At 38.7% G+C, this 19333-nt stretch overlaps 1 pseudogene; it reads left to right on the top strand.

Annotated features, from left to right (window-relative positions):
* Positions 1–13873: 13873 nt before the first annotated feature.
* LOC101723067 (ubiquitin carboxyl-terminal hydrolase 46 pseudogene) lies at positions 13874–14974 on the top strand (annotated as a pseudogene).
* Positions 14975–19333: the final 4359 nt, after the last annotated feature.

Consider the following 19333-nt stretch of genomic DNA (forward strand, 5'->3'; position numbering starts at 1 on the left):
ACTTCCCCAATTATTCTGCTCCATTCTTGCATTTCTATTCTTTTGTTCTCACTGGGACTGCTCTATAGTACTCAAATGAAGCTCAAGTTTTAGAAACATTTTCTTTGCCAGAAACATCAACTTTCAGCCAGAACTCCAATTTATCCAAGGCTATGTGCAGCTATCTCTTCCATTCTGAGCCAAGAGCCAACTATTTCTGCCCTATGTAAGGAATGTTGCTTGCCTACTGGAGAAGGTAGAAAGTCAAGGGAAGAGTCAAATCTTAACCCAAAAAAATTCACTGAAGTGAGTCTTCCTTGACACTTTGCCCTTGATCACTCATACATCTAGTTCAGTGGGTGTGAACCCATCTATCTCCAATGTCCTGAAAATAGATACACTTGCCAGAATACAGGAATTAAGGATGTTCTACAGGAATCCATGGCTAAATGTAGCTACTTACTCTAAGTTCAAGTGGTCTTCTTTAGCACTTCCTTCTGGCCTGTAAAAACATGTCTGCTATATATTATATTCAAAGAGCATTTGAAACCATATTTCCATGGGAATTAAAGATGGAAGGATGATGGTTTTATTGGGATCTTCAAGTCCCTGATGACAATCAATTCTGATCACTGGGCTTTATTCCTTTGTAATCAACCCCTTCCCATCTCATTCCATGATTCTTACAAATGAAATTTTTCTAGCCCCTATTTCTGAATTTTAGGGTTGGTTGTTGTCTCCTGTCTTTTACTATTCCCTTGTATTACTAGGAACTGTAGTTCTACCCATAAGTTCCAGTCCATATGTAAAATAGACCTACTACATTTCCTTTTTCTGGACTATATTTACCTTCTGAAGCCTAACACTATGCCGGCTTCCAGAGGCCCCTGATTCTCACTGACTTTCCTAGATCATTATACTTCTATATACTGTGGAGCCTCCCTACACGTCTTGCGAGTTGCTTCTCAGCCTAGACCCAAGCTTGCCCTGTTTTACTTTTGATTAAACCCTGGTTTTCCCACATCTGACTCCAATTTATCCATATATGCAGCAAAACAGCCAATTTTGAAAGGGAAGAGAGTGAAGGCCAGATTCTAGGTAACCCAGCTTATGTTCTGTTTGCACAGTTTCTGAAGTGATCAGTTCTTCACAGTCAAAGACATTCACCAACCAGCCAACAGAGTCCAACTCTGGAGAATTTGGTTTCATGAGAAGAATGGCTTTTCTGGGGAATGATTTATGTTTATACGGCTTGAATATTCTTTGTTGAGATCTCAATTTCCAGGGTGAAATGTGTCTCTTGGCTGCTTAGAAGTCTCCATGTCTCTAATTGTGCTTCTAGCTTGGAAGCTGTTATGGTGCTTGGAGCAGCAGAGAATTCCTGATGTGTGAGGCTTCCATGGGAAGCACTATTGCAATAACAGGGGCTAACACATCTGATGGGCAGGCTGCCCACTGGGCCATCTTGTCTGCCAACACTCCCACATTTATTAGGGTTCTTTTGTGAGATAAAGAAGCTGGACACCTGGATCCTTCCAAAAACAAAACAAAATTAAAGCTACAATTACCTGTCTGACCTGAACAAGGCAATCCACCCTGCTGTCCTTTTGGTTTCACTGGTGACAAGCAGATGTCACCCAGTTCAATTTGGAAACCTGAGCAAACAGAATTCAGATAAAATTCAAAACAAGAACTTAATCCAAAAGTACAACCTGCCAGACAGTGAATAAAGGAGCCAGGAGACAACAAACTGGAAGCAGCCAAAGAGACGCATTCAAATGGCCCTCCCAGGCCTCATTCCCCCTAGCACACCTTCTCTTCCTATATGAGGCTACAGGCTGGTCCTGCTTTAGATTCTGGGGCCTTCATAGGCAGTTAAGATACAGTCCCTTATAAATTTTTATAATTAAATTTTAGGTAAAAATCTGCTGCTTGAGGTTGACCTTCTTTTTTTTTTGCTTCGGATAGAGAGAGATGTCACCAAATTCAGTTCTGTGGATTACTCACTAAAAGGACTGTTACATCTCCTTGATAAGTAGATACTTTGCTGCTGGGCACTCCATCTAATAACTTTCTCCTTGTCAACCCACCTCACTTGTATACCTGGGACTTCACTGACTGTAATTAGAACAGACAATGAATTATTGTCTATTCTTTGCACATTTTGCTGGCCTTAGCTAATGATCACCCAAATCAGGGCTGCTCCCATACGTCTCTCTGGTTCCTAATTCAGTCTTGTCCCAGTTGTTCCTTCTATTTTCAACATTACTCATAGTTTCCAATTTCCTGAGAAAACTGCAGTAGTCCATTCTGTCTTGCATTCCAGTGAACTGCTTATAAGTCCATCTTGTTCATTCTTCTGTGAGACCCTTGAAGGAAAGGATCAACTCTTATTCTTTGCTATAGTTCCCATGTTTTAAAAGTTGTTTTACACATAGTAAAGTAGTCCTTATCCATGGGAGATATGCTCTAACACCCCCCAATCAATGCCTGAAAAGCAAATAACACCAAGCTCTGTATGTACTACATTTTTCCTTATACATATATAATTATTACAGTTTAATTTATAAATTGGAAACTCACAGGAACAGATTAACAATAATAATAAAATAGAACAATTATAACAATATACTTTCATAATATTTGGGTGAATGTCTCTCTCTGTCTCTCTCATATCTTACTGTACTGTGTACACCTTTCTTGATTTTGAGATGACGTAGAAGATACAATGACTGTGTGATGAGATTAAATGAGATAAACAATGTAGGCACTGTGAGGTAGCATTAAGGTATTGTGTAAGAGTTACTTGAACACAAACCACAAGAGTTTAATTGATAACCAAAGCCACTACTGGGTGACAAATGGGTGGGTCAAGTATACAGTGTGGATACCCTGGACAATGGGATGATTCATATCCTATGCATAACAGAGCAAGATGGCACACAATTCATCATATTACTTAGAAAAATGCACAACGTAAAACTTATGAATTGTTCATTTCTGGAAATTTCCACTTAATATTTTGGCCCATAGTTGACCACAGGTAACTAAGACCATAAAAAATGAAACCACTGATTAAGGCATGTTATTGTGGATGCATAATAAAAATTTATAGAATAAATTATTTAGTACCTCTATCTTAATTACTTTCTCATTGCTGAGACCCAATACCCAGTATTCACCACTTAAATGAGAAAGGGTTTATTTTGATTCACAGTTTGTAGAGGTTCCAGTCCATAGTCACCTGGCTCCAAGGCAGAGGGGCATGGCAGAGGAGAATTGCTCATGGCATGGCAGGCAGGAAGCAGAGTGAGGGATCAAGGGAGAAGAGAGGGAGATAGACCCCTCCAGTCCACACCCCCAGTGACCCACCTCCTATCACCAGGCTTCACCTCCAACACCACATTTAGCTATAAACTCATCAGTGGACTAACCCACTAATGAATATCATGCTCCCATGATCCAATCACCTCCCAAAACCCCACCTAGAGTAGCGCATGAGGTCGTGGGGGGACATCTAGATATAAACCATAACAACTTCCTTTCCATTAAGAAGTGCCAAGAAGTGCCAAGTCGTGGCTTTTGAGATGATCAAGAAAATTATAAAATAGAAATAGATAATATATGGCAACGTATATAGTACTATTAGTAGTCTACAAAGGAAGTCATCAACTCCAGCTCAATTAACCTAGGAACTGGCCTAGAACCTTACCTGATTTTCTAAAGAATCAAAGTTCAAAATACCTTGTAAATAAAGAGAAAATTACATGCTATGTTGAAGAAAAAGACCTTTACATTTAAGAAAGGAAAATCATGAGAGTGAAACAATGATTCATTTGGGGCCCTTGGCCACCCCTCATGTATGAGGCTGGCCATTGGTACCAGCAACTGAAAATGGCTGACAGTGCCAGGGACCATGGAGAAAGATCCTGTGGAATAACTAATTTTATCTTTACAAACATCCATGTGAGTTCATACTGTGTTATCCAAACCTAAACCCAGCTTAGGAAGTAAATTGATGCAGAACAACAACAAAAAAAAAAAAAAGAAGAAAAAAAGTAAGCTGAGGAATTATAGACAAAGAGTACAATATTCATGTTCTAAACCTTGACCATTAAATTAATATAATTCACAAGGATCTGAAAGATAAAAGAGAATATAATTAGAGAAAATACCTCAGTATGATAACTTTTTAAATATTTTGTGGTAACCAATAGATTCTCACATTGAAATATTAGTTAAAATTTTTTAAATACCTCTAAACCCTTGATTTTTTATATTTGTTTGTTTTTTTCTGAGAGAATAATTTTAGGAACCAATATTTGGTATTTAAAATGTTTCCTGAGGTTGAGTAACTCTTTTAGTTTTAGTTTAATTTATCTTATGACTCCTCTCTCCCTCCTCTCCCCACCCTCGCACAAGTCAAGGACAATCAGTATTTCTACTAGGATATGTACGTATCCTACATTCTAGGTGAGGTGGGATGGGAGATTAAAAAAATAAGATCAGGCCCATGTCTGGAGAAAAGATAATGCCTCAACTTTTATGGTCAAATTAAGGCAGAGACAACAGATACAGTAGCTTTCAGGTCTCTTGGATTTCTCTGCTTCTTCACTTCTTCGTATTTTGAATATTTTCAGATTCTTACCTCACAGGGAATATCAACCTAAACATAAAAGATTCTATTTTAATACTTTTGTATCATAACTCTTACTAGACTAAACTAACAATTTCTTCAAATTAGTTTTTTAATTTTTGTAAAATTTTTATTATTACACATTTTCAGCACATAATGTTTACATTCCTCGTGGAGAGTTGGTACATGCACATAACACAACTTAATTCTGTTTGACTTCTCCTTCCCCCCCTTCCTTCCTCCTCCCTCCCTCTCTTAAGTTAATACTTGTTCACATCCATTAAAATCCAATTGTACTTCAAGAACTAATGGACTCTCATCTCAGTGTGGCTGAGAGAAATGAATTACACACCAGAGAAACACACCAGCAGCTTCCAGTGTGTGGGTGGTGACCTCACAGTTGAAGCTAAGTCCAGTTTCATATTACACCCCCACCACCCCAAGCTATGGCAGAGTCATGTTGCTGCAGAGTGTCACCTGTTCCCCGCTTGCCTAGTTCCCAAGGCAATATGTGAAGTTTCCTTGTTGTGGATACATGAGTTTCATTTGAGAAGGAAGGATTTAGTAAATACATTTCTGTTTCAGAGAAGGCACACCATCAAGATTTGAATAACAGTGCAGAGGAAGGGGCTTCCAGGATGCCATTTCACCATGCCCAGCACAGAGGAAGGGGCTTCCGGGCCACCATTCCATTGCTCCGAGCCCAGAGGAAGGGACTTCTGGGCCACCATACCACCACTCCTAGCAAAGAGGAGGTGAGCCACATGGGTGCCAAGAGCACACACGCCCCCTGCACCCCCCAAAATATGAGAAGACACATAAACAAGGCTCAAAACCAGACTTCCAGATCACCTAAAGCAAACCCAAAGGGAAATGAGATGAAACACTCTAATAATCACATGGACTCCCTGAACTGGCAACAAAAGAGGATCTGGAAAAAATGAAATCAGAAATAATTTCTCAGATAACAGTAGAGATTGTGCTCATTGTGCAAGACATGATTAATAAAGCAAGAGAGGAGCTGAGGAGAATGAAGGAATCCCAACATAGGAAACAAATGGAATCCATAAAACACATGCAAACAGATTTCCAGGAGATTAAAAACTCCATTGAAAGCCTATGCAGCAGAATGAGCCAATGTGAGGACAGAATTTCAGATATAGAAGATAAGATTGTAATTAATGACAAGGAAAATAAAAATTTCTTCAAAATTGTAAGGGACCACAAGAAATCAATCCAGCAGCTGCTAGACAATGCAAAGAAGAAAAACATAAGGCTGATTGGAGTCAATGAAGAAACAGGAGAGAGTGCAGATGACATAAAAAACTGTTCACAGAAGTGATGGCAGAAAATTTCCCAAGCAGGGGAAAAGAACTTGACACACAGATAAGTGAGGCATATAGGATTCGAACTAGCCTTGATCAAAAAATGTGTACACATAGGCATATAATTGTTAAGATTCCAGAAAACCAACAAAGAACAAAGTTTTACAAGCAGTTAGAGAAAAGAAACAAATCACATACAAAGAAAAGCCCATCAGAATCACAGCAGACTTCTCAACACAAACCATCAAGGCAAGAAGAGCTTGGAGTGATGTACTCCAGGCCCTAAAGGAAAACAGCCTCCACCCCAGAGTGATGTACCCTGCAAAACTATCTTTTAAAATTGATGGGGAAATAAGATAATTTCACAACAAAGAGCACCTTAGGGACTTCATGAATACCAAACCAGCACTCCAAAAAATTTTGGACAATATCCTAGGAAAAGACAATGAGGATCACTACCCCAGGAACGCCAGCAGAATGAATCCATCAGGCATAAGAAGAAATTAAACAAAAAGGGGTAGAATACAACAAAAAGAAAACATCATGAAAATGATAAGTCAATACATATCAGTTATAACCATCAATGTTAATGGTTTCAATTCACCAATAAAAAGAAATGGATTGGCAGAATGGGTCAAGAAGCAAAATCCAACATTATGCTGCACAGAAGAAGCACACTTAATTCAAAAAGAAACTCATAAACTGGAAGTTAAAGGATGGAAAACAATACTCCATGCAATGAGAACCTGAAAAAAAAGCAAGAGTAGCTATCCTCTTTGCAGATCAAGTGGATTTTAAACCCACACAGATTAAGAGAGACAAAGAAGGACACTACATCCTTGTAAAGGAAACAATCCAACAGGAAAAGATGACAATCATAAATATATATGCACCAAACACTAGTGCGCCGAACTGTATAAAACAAATACTAATGGACATGAAAAGTCATGTATGCACTAATACAATAGTAATGGGAGACCTCAATGCCCCAATGTCACAAATAGATCAACTAGATAAAAAATAGGTAATGAAATACTAGAATTCAATCGAACTCTTGAACAAATGAATTTAACAGATATTTACAGAGTGATCCACCCCAGAAAATCAAAATACACATTGTTTTCAGCTGCACATGGGTTGTTCTCCAAAATAGACCACATACTCGCTCATTGAACATATTTAGGTAAGTGCAATGGAATTGAGTTATCCCCAGTATATTTTTTTGTATTAAATTCTTTTATTGGTACATTGTAGGTATACAACGCAATTACATTTCTCATTGGGAATTGTACCTTTACATAATGCATCTTGGTTCTTATTTTTTCCCCATTCCTAGCCCTCCCTTCATGCCCTCCACCCTTCCCTATTTACAAAGACTTTGCTTCCATTTTTTCCATTTCTCAGCATTTTTTCCTTTCCCTTCTTTCCTTTCCCATGCCCCTCCCACTACCCCTACCACTTTGGACCTTTTCTTCCTATTTTACATTATTGATTATTCATTCTAAACATTGGTACATTTTAGGTATACAATATAATGACATTCATCATTGGAAATTTGCACCTTTACATAGTCTCTCTTGGTTCTTATTTTTCACCCTCACCCAGGCCTCTGTTCAACCCCTCCAGTCCTCCCTATTTACAAAGATTTTGTTCCTATTTTTCCATTTTCTCATATTAATCTCATTCCCTTCTATCCTTTCCCCTAGTCCTCCCACTTCCTTCCCCTTTGCCCCTTTTCTTCCTATTTCACAGTACCTATTATACATTTAGTCCTTATTTACACTTTCAGTTTCTCACACCAGAGAAACTATTCGGAATTTATTCATGTGTGTCCTATTTATTTCACTTAAGAGTATTCCCTCAATGTGCATCCACTTAGCTATAAATGTCTCTAATTTCTCATTTTTTATGGCTGAGTAGTACTCCATTTGATAAAAAAAAAAAAAAAAAAAAAAAAAAAAAACGTTTTCTTTATCCAGTCTCCAGTTGATAGGCATTTGGGCTGTTTCCAAGTTTTAGCTATTACAAACTATACTGCTATGAACATGGGTGTACATATATCACTGTGGTATGATTCTTTTAATTCTTGGGGGAAGATACCCAGCAGTGGAATAGTGGGGTCAAATGGGACTTCCAGTCCTAGTTCTTTGAGGTATCTCCATACTGATTTCCACAGTGCTTGTACCAGTCTACACTCCCATCAGCAGTGGAGCAGGGTTCCTCTTTCCCCACAGCCCCACTAGCATTTGTTATTGGTTGATTTCATGATAGCAGCCATTCTTTCTGAAGTGAAGTTGAATCTCAGTGTTCTTTTCATTTGTATCTCTCGAATGACCAGTGATGTTGAACATTTTTTCATGTATTTATTTGCTATTTCTACTTCTTTGTCTGAGAAATGTCTGTTCATTTCAGATGCCCATTTTTGGACTAGGTCTTTAAATTTGGGAGGTCTGATCTTTTTAAGTTCTTTATAGATTCGAGATAGTAGACCTTTGTCTGAGGAAGAGCAGGTGAAGATTTTTTCCCAGATTGTGGGTTGTCTCTTCACACTGCTGGTGGTTTCTCTTGCTGTGCAGAAGCTTTTTAATAAGAAGAGATCCCACTTGTTGATTGTTTGTGCTAGTCCATGGGCAACTGAGGTTTTGTTCATAAAATCTTTTCCTACACCGATGTCTTCAAAGGTTCTACCTAACCTCTGTTCCAACTGGTTCAGAGTTTCTATTTTAATATTTAGATCTTTAATCCATTTCGATTTTAGTTTAGTGCATGGTGAGAGACATAGGTCTAGTTTGAATCTTTGGCAAGTTGAAGCCCAATTTTTCCAGCACCATTTATTAAAGAGGCTATCTTTCCTCCAGTGAGGGTGTTTGGCTCCTTTGTCGAAGATGAGATGGCTGAGTGTGTCTGGCGTTGTTTCTGCATTTTCCAATCTGTTCCACTGGTCCTCAAGTCTGTTTCTTTGCCAGTACCATGCTGCTTTTATCACAGTAGCTTTGTAGTAGAGTTGCAGGTTGGGGATTGTGATAACCCCTGCCATGTCTCTGTTACCTAGAATTGTTTTTGCTATTCTGGGTCTCTTCTTGCTCCAAATGAATTTTTGGATTGTTTTCTCGAGGTCTATGAAGTATGCTGCTGGGATCTCAATTGGAATTGCATTAAATCTATATAGCAGTTTTGAGAGTATGGCCATTTTCACTATATTAATCCTTCCTACCCAGGAGCAGGGGATGTCTGTCCATTTTCTGATATCATCTTCAAGCTCTCTTTTCAGAGTGCTATAGTTTTCAGAGAAGAGGTCTTTGATTTCTTTTGTTAGGATGATTCCTAGGTATTTCAGTTTCTTGGATGCTATTGTGAAAGGAATTATTTGGCCTATTTCTCTCTCAGTGAGTCTGTCATTGGTGTAGAGGAAAGCTATTGATTTTTGTGTGTTGACCTTGTAACCAGCTACTTGACTGAATTTGGTTATTAAGTCTAGAAGACTTTTGGTGGAGTTCTTGGGGTCTTTGATATAGAGTATCATGTCATCTGCAAATAATGACAATTTGACTTCTTCATTACCTATCTTTATTCCTTTTATTTCTTTCTCTTGTCTAATTTCTGTGGCTAATGTTTCCAGAACTATATTGAACAAGAGTGGTGATAGTGGACATCCTTGTCTTGTTCCTGATTTTAATGTGAAGGATTTCAGTTTTTGACCATTTAGTATGACATTGGCTGTTGGTTTTTCATAGATGGTTTTTATCAGTTTGAGGTAGAGACCATCTATTCCAATTTTTTGTAGGGTTTTTATCATAAATGCATGTTGGGTTTTGTCAAATGCTTTTTCTGCATCTATGGATATAATCATATGGTTTTTGTCCTTGGCTCTATTGATATAGTGTATTACATTAATTGATTTTCATATATTGAACCATGCCTGCATCCCTGGGATGAATCCCACTTGATCAGGGTGTATGATCTTCTTGATGATCTTCTGCATTCTGTTTGCCAGTATCTTATTAAGGATTTTTGCATCCATGTTCATTAGTGAGATTGGCCTATAGTTCTCTTTTTCAGTTGGGTCTTTCTCTGCTTTGGGGATCAGGGTGATGTTTTCTTCCAGGAATGAATTTGTATCCCTTGTATATTATCAGATCATAGTGCAATGAAATTGTAGATCAATAGCAAAAGAAACTGCAAGAATTTCATAAAAACATGGAAATTGAACACCACACTTCTGAATAACCAATGGGTCACACAGGAAATTAAAGAAGAAACCAGACAGATCATTCAGTTAAATGACAATGACAATACAACATAATAGAATCTATGGGGCACAATGAAAGCAGTCTTATGAGGGAAATTCATAGCAGTGAATACTCACATTAGGAAAACAGAGTGAGCCGGATTAAACAACCTGATGCTGAACCTCACCCTTCTATTAAAAGAAGAGAAGGACAAATCCAAAGATCATACAAAGGAGGAAATTATAAAAATCAAAGCAGAAATCAATTCAATGAAGATTAAGAGTACGATATAAAAAATCAATGAAGCCAAGAGTTGGTTCTTTGAAAGAATCAACAACAGACAAATCCGTAGCCAACCTTATCAGAAAAAGGAAAGAAAAGGCCCAAATCCATGCAATTAGAAATGAAAAGGGTGAAATGACAACAGAACCAGCAGAAATCCAGAGGATCATCAATACCTACTTCCAGAACCAATATGCCAATAAGGTGGAAAACACAAAAGAAATGGACAGATTCCTAGATATGTATGAATTACCAAATTGGAATGAAGAAGACCCAAAAACTCTAAATGATCCAATATCAATCAATGAAATTGAAAATGTAATTAAAAACTTAACAACTAAGAAAAGCCTAGGTCCTGATGGCTTCACTCCTGAAATTTGCAAGACATTTAGAGAGGAACTACTGCCACTACTGTTTAAACTCTTCAATGAAATTGAAAGGGAAGCAATACTCCCAAATTCATTCCTGGAAGCAAGCATCACTTTGATCCCCAAAGCAGAAAAATACCCAATCGAAAAAGAGAACTATAGCCAATCTCACTAATGAACATAGATGCAAGAATCCTTAATAACATACTGGCAAATAGAATGCAGAAGATCATCAAGAAGATAATACACAATGACCAAGTGGGATTCATCTCAAGGATCTAGGGATGGTTCAACATATGCAAATCAATAAATGTAAGACATTGGGCTGGGGATTTAGCTCAGTGCTTTCACCACCCACTATGAAAACACAAGGACCCGAGTTCAATCCCCGGTACCACAAAAAATAAAATAAAATAAATGTAAGACACTATATCAATAGATCCAAGGACAAAAACCATATGATCATCTCAATAGATACAGAAAAAGCATTTGGCAAAATCCAACACATTTATGATAAAAACCCTACAAAAATTGGAATAGATGGTCTCTACCTCAAACTGATAAAAGCCATCTATAAAAAACCAACAGCCAATATCATACTAAATGGTCAAAAACTGAAAACCTTCACACTCAAATCAGGAACAAGACAAGGATGTCCACTATCACCAAACCTGTTCAACATAGTTTTGGAAACATTAGCCACAGCAATTAGACAAGAGAAAGAAATAAAAGGAATAAAGATAGGAAATGAAGAAGTCAAATTGTCACTATCTGCAGATGACATGATACTATATACAGAAGACTCCAAGAACTTCACCAAAAGTCTTTTAGACTGAATAAACAAATTCAGTAGAGTAGTTGGCTACAAGGTCAACACACAAAAATCAATAGCTTTCCTCTACACCAATGACAGACTCACTGAGAGAGAAATAGGGCAAATAATTCCTTTCACAGTAGCATCCAAGAAACTGAAATACCTAGGAATCATCCTAACAAAAGAAATCAAAGACCTCTTCTCTGAAAACTATGGCACTCTGAAAAGAGAGCTTGAAGATGATATCAGAAAATGGACAGACATCCCCTGCTCCTGGGTAGGAAGGATTAATATAGTGAAAATGGCCATACTTCCAAAACTGCTATATAGATTTAATGCAATTCCAATTGAGATCCCAGCAGCATACTTCATAGGCCTCAAGAAAACAATCCGAAAATTCATTTGGAGCAAGAAGAGACCCAGAATAGCAAAAGCAATTCTAGGTAACAGAGACATGGCAGGGGGTATCACAACCCCCAACTTGAAACTCTACTACAAAGCTACTGTGATAAAAGCAGCATGGTACTGGCAAAGAAACAGACTTGAGGACCAGTGGAACAGATTAAAAGATGCAGAAACAACTCCAGACACACTCAGCCATCTTATCTTTGATAAAGGAGCCAAACACAATCACTGGAGGAAAGATAGCCTCTTTAATAAATGGTGCTGGAGAAATTGGGCTTCAACTTGCCAAAGACTAAAACTAGACCTATATCTCTCACCATGTACTGAACTAAAATCTAAATGGATTAAAGATCTAAATATTAAAACAGAAATGCTGAACCAGTTGGAACAGTGGTTAGGTAGAACTCTTGAAGACATTGGGGTAAGAAAAGACTTTATGAACAAAATCTCAGTTGCCCCTGAACTAGTACAAACCATCAACAAGTGGGATCTCTTCTTACTAAAAGGCTTCTGCACAGCAAGAGAAACCACCAGCAGCGTGAAGAGACAACCCACAATGTGGGAAAAAATCTTCACCTGCCTTTGCTCAGACAAATGTCTACTATCTCAAATATTTAAAGAACTTAAAAGAATCAGATCCCCTAAATTTAAAGACCCAATCCAAAAATGGGCATCTGAAATGAACAGACATTGCTCACACAAAGAAGTATTAATGAAAAATAAACATACGAAAAAATGTTCAACATCACTGGTCAATCGAGAGATGCAAATGAAAACAATGCTGAGATTTCACCTCACTCCAGAAAGAATGGCTGCTATCATGAAATCAACCAATAACAAATGCTGGTGGGCCTGTGGGGAAAGAGGAACACTGCTTCACTTCTGATGGGAGTGTTGACTGGTGCAAGCACTGTGGAAATCAGTATGGAGATATCTCAAAGAACTAGGACTAGAAGTCCCATTTGACTCATCCATTTCCCTGCTGGGTATCTTCCCCAAAGAATTAAAAGAATCATACCACAGTGATATATGTGCACCCATGTTCATAGCAGCACAATTTGTAATAGCTAAAACTTGGAAGCAGCCCAATTCCCCATCAACTGGAGACTGGATAAAGAAAACGTGATTTTTTACATAAAATGGAGTACTACTCAGGCATAAAAAATGAGAAATTAGAGACATTTATAGCTAAGTGAATGCACATTGTGGCAATACTCTTAAGTGAGATAAATAGGACACACATGTGTAAATACCAAATAGTTTTTCTAGTGTGAGAAACTGAAAGTTTAAGTAAGGAGTAAAAGGTATAATAGATAATGTGAAATATTTAGAAAAGGGGCAAAGAGGAAGGGGAAGTGGGAGGCGTAGGGGAATGGAAAGAAGGGAATAGAATTAATATGAGAAAATGAAAAAATGGAAACAAAGTCTTTGTAAATAGGGAGGAATGGAGGGGTTGAAGGGAGGGCAGGGGAAGGGTGAAAAATAAGAACCAAGAGAGACTATGTAAAGGTACAAATTTCCAATGATGAATGTCATTATATTGTATACCTAAAATGTACCAATAAAATAAAAATTTAAAAAAAGACTTGAGTAACAAATCAAGGTGAGGGGAATAGAGGACCTGGACCAGAGATGAAGATCAAGATTGGTGACTTGATGTAAAAAAGAGTCACTGAGCTCCCTCCCTCATGGCCTCGCTCCTCAGCCAAACTGAAAGCCAGACCCCAGGCCACCTCGCCGCTGCCCGCCGGGCCTCGCTGGAGCGCTCCACCATGGACAGTCCTGTTTTCACCTCATAAAGATGGTGGTGTGGGATCACTGCAACCTTTAGATTAATGACTGTCCAAAACATCACCTCCATCTGTAATATGGGCACCAATGCCTCTGCTTTGGAAAAAGGCATTGGTCCAGAGCAATTTCCAATTAATGAATACTACTTCGGATTGGTCGATTTTGGAAACACATGCTACTGCAACTCTGTGCTTCAGGCGTTGTACTTCTGCCGGCCATTCTGTGAGAACGTGTTGGCACACAAGGCCCAGCAAAAAAAGAAAGAAAACTTGTTGACATGCCTCGCAGACCTTTTCCACAGAATTGTCACACACAAGAAGAAGGTTGGCGTCATCCCACCAAAGAAGTTCATTTCAAGACTGTGAAAAGAGAATGATCTCTTTGATAACTACATGCAGCAGGATGCTCACGAATTTTTTAATTATTTGCTAAACACTATTGCGGACATCCTGCAGGAAGAGAAGAAAGAAGAAAAGCAAAATGGAAAATTAAAAAACGACAACATGAACGAACCTGCAGAGAATAATAAACCAGAACTGACCTGGATCCATGAGATTTTTCAGGGAATGCTCACCAATGAAACTCAATGCTTGAACTGTGAAACTGTTAGTAGCAAAGATGAAGATTTTCTTGACCTTTCTGTTAATGTGGAACAGAACACTTCCATTATACACTTTCTGAGAGACTTCAGCAACACAGAAACACTGTGTAGTGAACAAAAATATTATTGTGAAACATGCTGCAGCAAGCAGAAGGCCCAGAAAAGGATGAGGGTAAAAAAGCTCCCCGTGATTTTGGCCCTGCACCTAAAGTGGTTCAAGTACATGGAACAGCTCCACAGGTACACCTAGCTGTCTTACTGAGTGGTCTTCCCTCTGGAGCTCTGGCTCTCCAACACCTCCAGTGATGCCGTGAACCTTGACCACATGTATGATCTGGTTGCCGTGGTCATTCACTGTGGCGGTGGCCCCAATCGTGGGCATTATATTACTATTGTGAAAAGTCATGGTTTCTGGCTTTTGTTTGATGATGACATTATAGAGAAAATAGATGCTCAAGCTATTGAAGAATTCTATGGCCTGATGTCACATATTTCAAAAAATTCAAAATCTGGATATATTTTATTCTATCAGTCAAGAGAGTAACTTAAAGAACCATGGGACTAATTCAAGTAGGGGGCTTTGTTCAAAGCATCATTACCCAGTTTCTCCGTGGACCTCCTTCTTTCCCAGCGGCCCACTAATGTTATCACTACAAGTCTCAATGGTCTGGCTGTGTTAACTTCCTCCTCTTGTTTTATATGCAGCACTACTTTTGGTTTTATTTTTATCTGAAGTAGAGTGAACTGCAATCAGATTGTCATAAGATTTATATGAATAACAGTTGCTAATTTGAGGATTTGGGTGAATGGTATGCCACTTCTTATGTCTGACTAAATTAGAATGACATTTCCAGGGAATGTCACAGTCTATTTTGAGTGTTTATGAAACTTCAGGGGTCTCCTTTCAATCCATTCCTTTAACCTGTCCCTGGAAGCATTGCTACACATTTTTTAGCTTATCTGACAGAAAGACAGAAGAATTGAGTAGATGTTCACCTATTAGGGCTGCAATTATAGCTTTAAGTTTGTGCAAGGGAAAATGTTTAAAAGTGAGTAAACTTGATAATAAAAATCATCCTCCACATAGAGCAGGGTGAAGAGAAGCTGTGTGTGGTGGCTGGAGTCTGCACCGGGCTGTGCTGACCTAGCCATAGAATTCCAGGAGTTAAGAATTTACGGAGCTCAGGGCAGGCAAAGCCAAGAGGAAAAAGTTTCTGTGAACAGTAAAAAAATCACTCTTCTTGTCTTTTTACCAAAATCAAGTTTCAGGAAAACATCTCAATGCTGTCAATTTTTAGTGACACTTTAATTCTGTAAGGTCCTGTGAGTTGTATTTATCCTGTATCTGGAACTGCTGAACTTTTCAAGCTGCCTTTCCAATCCTGCTGATGTCTTGCAATCTGTGGTCCTGGGGCTGAGACACCACATTGACTGCCTCTGGCACATCTCTCCTTAGCCAGTCAGCACCACTGTCCTTCCATGTCAGAGCAGTGGAAACACTGCACCTTTACAACCACCAGCCGCCCCATCAGCTTGATGTTTTAACGTATTTGGTCTGTTTACTGAGGCACTGGCAAGTTCCAGGGCTAAAATGAAGCCCTCACTGGAGGCAGTGCTGGAGCTAGCAGGGTGTGAGGTGGGTAGACAGAAGTGTTAGTGGGCCGGTGGAGCAACGAGCAAGATGGCAGCTGTTTCTCTGGCTCAGACTCCTAGAATGCTTGACAAGACAAGAGGTTTTTGGAAGAACCTCATCTCACTATAGTTACTTTTACTTTTTCCACTTTTGTTACATATGTATTTATTAGAGCATTTGAATATTGGTACCTTTTATTAAAAGGGTCAGTTTGGTGTTTTGTTGCTGAGCTGGTTTTTGGTTTCCTAAAATACTATGAGTCATAGATCTTGACTTCCTTTGAGAAGTTGGTTGACTTCCATACACTATAATATACTGTGAACATTATTTTGTTACCTAATACATCTGCTAACAAACATGCAAACTCTTAGCATAATGTGAACTAAAATTGAAAATGTTAGTGGCCATTTTGCAGCCATGAAGAGGATAGCATTTTATCTAGATAAAAACTGGATTTCTTATTTTTTAAATATCTTGAACTGTTTGTTGCTCAGAACTTAAACATGCCAACACTTCAATTGAAAAAAAAGAAAAAAGAGTCACTGAGTACTTCACTGTACACACACACACATACACACACCCACACACACACACACACACAGAGCAGCTGCATCTGTAAGTTCAAGGCTCACATCCTGCATCACTTCACCATGGAGAGCTGAAATAGGCTTTTCTCCCTGGCACCCAGCCTACAGGTCCACTGGGGGCAAGAGAATGGATCAATAAAAGACAAATCATCATGGAATCTTTCCTTCACCATTCATTGTTCTTCATAAGTGCTTCAGTTATCAATTTCTATAAAATTTGTTACATTTACACATAAAGCAATAAAGTAGAGAAATAGAGATCCTATGAAAATCATTTTAAACCTATGGAATTTAAGTTAACAACACTTAAAATCCCTATAAAGAGATCACTGTAAGACTATGAGTCATAGACCAAATCAGTCTGGTGCAGACAGGCAGCCACCTGGTTCCACACTACAAAGATGCAGAGGACAACAGACCACCAGAACAAGGTACTGACTCCCGCTGCTCCCAGCCCAGAGGTAGGGGCTTCTGAGCCACCGTCCCACTGCTCCTCGTCCAGAGGAAGGGGCTACCCGGTCACCATCCCTCCCGATGCTCCCAGCCCACAGGAAAGGGCTTTTGGGTCACCATCTCTACCGCTGCTACCGGCCCCAGTCCCACCTCTCCCAGCTCAGAGGAGGTAATCTGTGCAGGCGCTAACTGCCCCCCACCCCAGTCGAAATGAAAAAATACTAAAATAAGTCTCAAAACCAGACTTTCAGATCACCTACAGCAAATCCAAAGGGAAATGAGATGGAACACTCTGATACTCAACCACCTGGACCCACTGAACTGGCAACAAAAGGGGATCTGGAAAAAATGAAATCAGAAATAATTTCTCAGATAACAGGAGAAATTGTGCCCCTAGTGCAAGACATGATTAATAAATCTAGAGAGGAGCTCAGGAACATGCTGGAGTCCCAACATAAGAAACAAATGGAATCCATAAAAAAGATGCAAATAGATTTCCAGGACATGAAAAACTCCATTGAAAGTCTACACAGCAGAATGAGCCAATGTGAGGACAGAATTTCAGATACAGAAGATAAAGATTGCAATTAGTGACCAGGAAAAGAAAAATTGTTTCAAAATTATAAGGGAACATGAGAAATCAATCCAGCAGCTGCTAGATGATGCAAAGAAGAATAATATAAGACTGACTGGAGTCAATGAAGAAACAGGAGAGAGTGGAGATGACATAAAAAATTTCTTCACAGAAATAATGGAAGGAAACTTCCCAAGCAGAGGAAAAGAGCTTGACATACAGATAAGGGAGGCATATAGGACTCCAAATAGGCTTCATCAAAAAAAATCTACACATAGGCATATAATTGTTAAGATTCCAGAAACACAACAGAAGAACAAAGTTCTACAAGCAGTCAGAGAAAAGAAACAACTCACATACAAAGGAAAGCCCATCAGAATCACAGCAGACTTCTCAACACAAACCATCAAGGCAAGAAGTGCTTGGAGTGACATATTCCAAGCCCTAAAAGAAAACAGCCTCCAACCCAGATTGATGTACCCTGCAAGACTATCTTTCAAAATGGATGGAGAAATAAGATACTTTCATGACAAAGAGCACCTTAGGAAATTCGTGAATACCAAACCAGCACTTCAAAGAATTTTACACAATATCCTAGGAACAGACATTGAGGCTCACAACCCCAGGAAGCAAAGCAGAATGTACCCATCTGGCATGACAAGAAATTAAATGTAAAGGGGGAGAACCCAAAAAAAGAAAAAGTCATGGCAATGACAAGTCAATGCGTTTCAGTTATAACCATCAATGTTAATGGTCTCAATTTACCAATCAAAAGAAATAGACTGGCAGAATGGGTCAAGAAGCAAAATCCAACAATATGCTGCATATAAGAAACACACTTCATTCAAAAGGAAACTCATAGACTGAAAGTTAAAGGGTGGAAAACAATACTCCATGCAACAGGAACCCCCAAAAAAGCAGGAGTAGCTATCCTCTTTGCAGATCAAGTGGATTTCAAACCAACACTGATTGAGAGAGATGAAGAAGGACATTATATCCTTGTAAAGGGAAGAATCCAAGAGGAAGAGATGACAATCATAAATATCTATGCACCAAACACTAGTGCACCCAACTATACAAAACAAATATTAATGGACATGAAAAGTCATATATGCACTAATACAATTGTAGTGGGGGACCTCAACACCCCACTCTCACAAATAGATACATCAACCAGACTAAAAATAAGTAATGAAATACTAGAACACAATCAAACTCTTGAACAAATGAACTGAACAGATGTTTACAGAGTCTTCCACCCCACAAAATCAGAATACACATTGTTCTCAGCTGCACATGGGTCATTCTCAAAAATAGACCACATACTCACACATAGAACATGTTTAAGTAAGTGCAAAGAATTGAAGTTATCCCCTGTATATTATCAGACCATAGTACAATGAAATTGGAGATCCATAGCAAAAGAAACTCAAAAAATTTCATAAACATGTGGAAATTGAACAACACACTTCTGAATAACCAATAGGTCACAGAGGAAATTAAAGAAGAAATCAGACATTCCTTCAATTAAATGACAATGCCCTACAACATATCGGAATCTATGGGACACAATGAAAGCAATCTTACGAAGGAAATTCATAGCAGGGAATACGCATATTAGGAAAACAGAACGAGCCCAAATAAACAACCTGATGC

The sequence above is a fragment of the Heterocephalus glaber genome, unplaced genomic scaffold, assembly GCF_053883595.1.
Source record: "Heterocephalus glaber isolate CG9 unplaced genomic scaffold, H.glaber_assembly_v1.0 deba00001532, whole genome shotgun sequence".
In the NCBI taxonomy this organism is placed as follows: domain Eukaryota; kingdom Metazoa; phylum Chordata; class Mammalia; order Rodentia; family Bathyergidae; genus Heterocephalus; species Heterocephalus glaber.